Source organism: Catharus ustulatus, chromosome 2, assembly GCF_009819885.2.
Source record: "Catharus ustulatus isolate bCatUst1 chromosome 2, bCatUst1.pri.v2, whole genome shotgun sequence".
NCBI lineage: Eukaryota > Metazoa > Chordata > Aves > Passeriformes > Turdidae > Catharus > Catharus ustulatus.
Genome location: NC_046222.1, coordinates 104,635,872 through 104,642,755, shown reverse-complemented (window position 1 = coordinate 104,642,755; position 6,884 = coordinate 104,635,872).

Here is a 6,884-nt window from a genome sequence, read left to right as displayed (position 1 = left end):
TTGTTAAGGAACCATATGTTTCAGAGCCAGCTATAAGACTCTAAACTAGCGTGCTGTACTTTGCCATGAGTCCCTAAGCTCATGGACACAGCCTCCAGCACATGGGACAGCTTGGTCTCCACCAAGCCAGCCTTCTGTCACCCTGCATGAGCTGGTGCTCTGGCATTGCTGAATGACCCAAGGAAGAAGTGATGCACTGGAAAAGCATCACCTGGCTGTATGATCCTCCTCAGTCTGGAGCCCTGACCTTCAGGTTAGGAAAGAACAGAGAAAAGCAGTTTTTGCCCTTTCCTGCTGAAGCTGGGCCACAGGAATGCATGGTGCTGGCCACAGTATGCACAGTGAAAATCTCTAACCCAACTGCTGTGGCATTTACTTCTGAGGTGGGAGGCTTCTCCTTTGTCCCCATTCCCAAGGCTGGTAATATACTGTACACTAGAGAAAAGTAAATAAAATACATGAGCAGAGCTGGGAGAAGGAGTGGGAATGCAGAACTTTCTTCTCCTACTAATTGCAGCAATCTCTCTCTTCTCCCTTCTGCCGTTGCTGGTTAGTTTTGCCAGGGTTTGCAGGATGGGGTCAGCCTCCGTAGGTGTAGGAGTGAAAAGCCCTGACCCTTGGTTTTCTGTTTCCTGTTCAACTTTCCAAGCACATATAAGATGCACCACAGCACCAGAAGCATTTCCACAAGTCCTCAGGGATTTTTCACATGAAAAAAGCAAAGTAAGTACTCTGAGATTTCTGTGATTACCAATATAGGGAAGAGGTACAATCTTAAGGTTTTCTCTGGCATTTTTTGGTAGCTAATATCAGCTGTTGCCTGTTCTGTGTGGTGGCTACTGTTCCTCAGCACTTAATTCTCATTATACTTTTAACAGGATATTTAAGCATGTAACGTGGGATTGTAAATTGCTCAGAAGCCTAAAGGTTACATATGGTAATGCTACCAAGGAGTGTATGCTGTTTTCCAGATCTGACCAAATGTTTTACAGGGAAGGCATTTTACTCAATTCTTTAATGTTGTTCATGTAAACAACATAAACAGTAACATGTTTTAGAATTACTTCTGCAAAATAAGACTTTTCCATGCTCAAAGGGCCTCTGTGCATTCCCTGCACAGATATTGCTATGCTGAAAGACATACTTATGCAAATAGGAATGATGGTAAAGAAAGTGAAGAAGAAAAACATCAGGTCAGGGGAACAAAACTGTATTTCTTCTAGCTCCATCAGCTTGGCTATATTTTCTTCCTGACAGCGACTTTGAAATGGCAAAAGAATTCCTTCCACCAACTCTTCCTGTGACCTAAATGCATAATTGATGAAAATGTATTGTTTACACGAAAGCCTCATAGAAACCACCAGGAAAGCATTGCAGATTATTTTTTCCTCCTTTTGCCACTATGTTTTTACAGATGTGATACGTGTTTTAAGGAGCCAAAGCAGACAGTTGGGCTTTATCCCTGCCAAATATTCCAAACAAAGAAAAAGGTTTCTTTCTTTCTTTCCTTCCTCTCCATTTCCCAACAGAATATATACAGCTTAAATAAATAAATACATAAATAAGTACAATTTTTAAAAATAGCTTTTAATTGGCATATCTACAAAAATTCACGAGGCAAATTACACATTTAGAGCAAACAATGGTACTGCTTTGACTGCTGCAGGAGTCAGAAGTCAGCACACAGCAAGGACCCTGCTGGCCTGTGCCAGCCTGAGCACGGCTGGTGGCACTGGTGCTGTCGCAGCCATGCCGAGGGCTGGATTGCCACCTAGTGGGACCCCACTGCTCCAGCCCACTGGAGCTGTTAAATAAATCCCTGCGCATTGTCCTAAGGCTGATTAATAAATGCTGCAGCTAAATTTAGAGCCTGGAGCAGTGATCCCTAAATGCCCTGAGCATTCGGTGCAGCACAGAATGGAATCAAAGAATCACAGTGTGGTTTGTATTGGAAGGGAGCTTAAAGATCCTCTAATTCCACCCCACCTGGGCAGGGCACCTTCCACTTGACCAGATTACTCAAAGTCCTGTTCAATCAGGCCTTCAACACTTCCAGTGATGAGGCATCCACACCTTCTCTGGGAATCCTGTTCCAGTGCCTTGCTACCCTCACAGTAAATAATTTCTTCCTAATATATAGTCTAAATCTGCTCTTTCAGACTAAAGCCATTACCCCTTGGGGAGTGTTTGCCCCAACATGTTGCAGATGTTGCCAAAATATCAGCTGCTGGTTCAGAGGCAGCACAGAGTGCCTGTGTGGCACCGCTAGCTCTCCTTATCACATGAGGATGCTGGCCTCTCTCAAGTGCCCTCTGGTACTTGAACACTGTTATAACTGATAATATCTTCTCTTTGAAGCTCCTAGAAAATCTAAATGTAAGGAAAACCATGGGGCCCTCTTGTCAGTGTAGGAAAGATATGAGGCTAGTCCATGGCTGTCTGCTGTGATAAACTGCCGGCCTCTTGTGCTCAGTGCACATGGAGTTGTGGTAGACACAGCCATGGATTTGGTTTTCCATTGATCTGAGAAGGCAGACTTTGTGCAACTGCAGAAAAGCTAAACACAATTCCTGGTGTGGCTGTGTGGTGTGGTGCACTTATTCACTGAATACTCCTCCCCTGACTAACCGTGAGATTAGCAGGAGGGAGCCATGGGAAGGAAGAGCCAGCCAGAACTTCTGAGTTTCAGCTTAGAAGTCAGTCCCAACAGGGTGCATCATCAGCCAAGTACGGCAGCTCTCCACCTTTTTCCTCTGTGCATTCTTGTTCCCAGAGCCCTGTAGCCAGAGAAGGTGGGAGGAGGCAATGGTGGCAGCGCCTCCAGCTCTGCTGGAGAGGAGCTGTCTGTGCTGCTGCTCCAACTGCACCTGGAGTGTCCCTAGGTAGAGGGGAGCACTTGGGGTTTCTGTGTGTGAGCAAATGGAACCACTGCTAAGAAGACTGCTCTCCTCCCTGGACTAATGTTCATGAAGAATGAAAAAGCTTCAGTAAGAGAGGCAAAAATTTTGTAGTCTCATGAATGGGGCATTATTCTGAGAAGAAAAGAGATCTTGGCAAAAGGAACTCTTCCTGTCCTCTATATTGTTGAGGCTTGAACAGCAAGAAGGCAGAAATCTAACATGGAGCCAGAAAAAGGGCAAATAAGGCAGAGTATGTTACTGTGGCCTGTATGTACCAGGCCATCAGCTGATCAATGTGGCCCCTGGTTCTAGATCGTCAATGGTTTGGCTTTTACAATTCATGAGCACTGAATATTTATTTGGTGGAAATAATGCTGGTAGCTAGACTGTAGCTTATCCACTGTCTTTGTTGCTGGCAAATTTGCAATCTGTGCAGAAGTCCCAAGTGAACAGAAAGAACAGATGTGCTGATTTGTTTGGGAGTTCTTCAGTTATTACAGAAAAGCTGCAGTAAAGAGGGAGAATGGGTTGGGACTGGATGGCTGGGACTGAATGAGGAAAAAAACAGCAAAGTGACAAAAGGAAGAGGGAGTGGGGGTGTTAGTTACCTGCCCTACCTGGTTATCCTTACACAGAAGGAGAACTGGTGCTCTGGGAATGGTGCCTGTTTATCTGGAAGGAGGCAGTCTGGCATGGAGAGATTTACTAACCAGGAGCTGTTATAGACATCAAATGTGCAGGGATTTCTGTTGCCTAAACTTGACCTGACAGAGAGAAAAGGAATGGTTTCATGTATGTTCCCTGGCTTGGAAAGAAGAGGTGCAGAGGAGCTTATGATTTATTCCTTGTGTTCTGTGACTAGTGCTTTGTAATAGTGCTCCTTAAAAGTTGAGACAGGGCTAAAACATCATTCAGAGTCAATGTTAATTATCTAGGATGTGGAAAATCTTCAGGTAGATTATTTGTACCTTTGTTGTACCTCTAATTATTGTACCATTTGAATTAATTAATTGGCTAAATAAATAAATATTATTAATCAGGTGCTTAAATGTCAGACAGAGACTAAAAATCAAGAATTAGTACAATAATCTAAATGATAAATAATCGCAAGCAGTGACTTCATAGAAGATGTTTAAATATTCTGGCCAGTAACAAATGGTTGTTAGATTTTAACTTCAATTACATGAAACAAAATACTGTGTTCGGGCTATAGAAAGACCTAAAAATGTGATGAACATCCCAATATCTGAAATATGAGAGTATAAGCACAAGCCGAAGTTTCCTATAACATTTTAGATACAGGAATCTCAATGTGATTCAGAATAGCTAGCTGAGTTACCTATAAGTAGAAGTCTACAAATGTCCTTTTAGGATGATGCCCCTTCTGGCTCAGCAGAAGGCCCACCAGAGCAGCAGCTAGCAAAGAAGGAGCTGCACTACAGTAACTCAGTGAGCTGCACTTTAATCAACACCTACAAGACCTGAATTGCATGGACTTACCCAACAAAGAGTCTGTAACCATGAGGTTACTGTGAAAAAGTATGGCACATATTGTGATTTTTCCTGAGTCTCACTGCTTACCAGGGTCATTTTGGAGCCTTGGTAGAGTTTGTGTCTTCTCCCTCATCCATGAACCACAGCAGAGCTTAGGTGCCTCCTTAGGTGTCCCCCAGGCTCGGGGATTTCAAGGGTCTGGTTGCCCCCTGTACATAATTCAGAAATTTTGGATTCTAATGGTCACATAATCTGGCAGTTAGGTAACTGAAATTTGTCTTTAGGAAAATTGCAACTTTGGAAATTATCTAAACACAAATATAATTTATAAATCATAAGGCTTCACAGCCTTTCAGTCTTACCTGTTGGGAATTTTTAGAAGCAGAGGACTACAGTTTATCTAACTTTTTTATTATTTGGAATGGTCCTTTTGCATGGCACAATAATGGCAGCCACTCCTTTTTACTGCATTTATCAAAGGAGAAACACTCAACTAGCATTTAATGCACTAATCCTGCAGCACTCCACATCACACTGTGCATGGCCACAGTCCATCTCTCACTAGCAACTGTAGAAACAGTGAGCTTGCTTCAGGGAAAAAAGTTGTCTTTTAGAATACATTAGGAGAGAAAAACAATAGTATTGGTGGCAGTCAATACAAATAGATACTAATTCATATTCTAGGCATTATTCCTTCCTAGTAGTGAGACCAGCCAGTGAACCCTTCACAGAGTGTGGTTCTCCTGAAAGTGGGATGCCTCTGTAGACATAACTTTGAGACAATAAAGCAGCTCTTCCTAGCTAATATACTTGACTGTCTAGTTTCCTAAGCAATCTGCACATTTTTTTCAGTGCCCTTTACTGAATCTTTGTAGATTATAAAAGAGTGGTTAATACGAAGGGTATGTAGCATCAGCTGGCCACAAGCATTGCTCTAAATGCTTTTCAAGCCAGGAACAAATCATCAGGCTTTGCAAATCCCCACAGAGAGCTGTGCACTGATTGTTCAGGCTGCACAATCATTTCTCAAATAAAACATAGCTGAATTATCAAATATTGACTATCCCCAAGATGGCTGTTACATATGGTTATGTTTCCCTAACCAGTTACCTACTGGCTGGGAAAATCCAGTGGGAACACTCAGATTATTTTAATCCTGACTATACAAGATAATTCTGAAAGATAACAAGGGTTGAAATAATTAACTGTGCTAAAGTAGAGCTTATAATGTGCTCAAACTGAGAATATTAATTATACTCAGAATACAATAAGGTTAAAGGAGGGATGGAGAGTTAACCAAATACTGCAGCTACAGGTCAGCAGTTCTTGTCTCACTCTGCCTAAGAGCCCATAACTGCTTCAGGATACAGCTCTCCCAGTCACATCCCAGCTCCAGACTGACTTCACTGGGTAATGTCACTGGTTACTGCTCGAGAGTGAATATACTAGATTGATCTGTGAAATGCAGCAGCTACTTTTCTCAGAATTAATCTTTTTGATATCGCATTAAGTTAGTGTGAGTACTTGGGGAACCACAATGAACAGTCTCACTGTCAAAAAAGAAAGTTCCCACAAGGGAAGCCACCACTACAGGTCCTTAGAATAAGTACAGATGACAAAAAGGAAGGCACTAATACCAGACCTAACCAGAGGTGAAAGTTAGGAATTAACTCGCTGGACAAAACTCCACAGTCAAACTATGGGAGAAGTGCTGACAGCAACAACAGGAAGGCACCAGGTCTGATAAGGCAGAACTGGGTAACTCTCTGGGCAAAAGCTCCCACCAAGGAAACTGCGAGAAAGTACCTTGCACACATCATCTCATGTTGGGTGGGAATGGCCCCCATGCCTTATGGATACCCAGGACCTGGAGTGTATAAAAGGGACAAGAACATGGGAACCCTCACCGGCAAGCAGACCAGGATGAAGAACACCCAGAAGGACACTGCAGGATTCCAGGTAGTGGTGCTATCTTTGCTTAGTCTCTCTCTCACACTCTCTTTCTTGTCCCCCCTCCTTCTACGTCTCTCTACTTGACATTTGCTGTTTGCACCTTAATTTGGGCAGAGAGAACTCAATAAACAGATCCTAAGACGCAGCAAGCCAAAAACCAATCCAAACTCTGTGCAGCATTCCAGCAACACTTGTTTGCCATGTCCTCCAGGAAGCAGCAATGCAAAATCCCATCTGCCACAAGTGGAGGCCCTCCACCAGAGATGCACCTTTCTTATTTTGGGTATGGTGTCTGTGAGATTGTGCTTATTGAGCCACCAGAGCAGTGAGGAGCTAGAAGCAAGATCACATTTGGAGCAGAGGAGCAGAACAGCATGAAGGAATAACACAGCCTGTAGGAAATAGATGTGGACGAAGAGCCTCTCCTAAAGGAGCAAGAAGGTGCATGGTGGTAACAGGCTGCTTGGTTTGGATGAATATCATCCAGGATATGTGGAGCACAGCTGCACCACAGCAGTGCTGAATGCCTCTGCACAT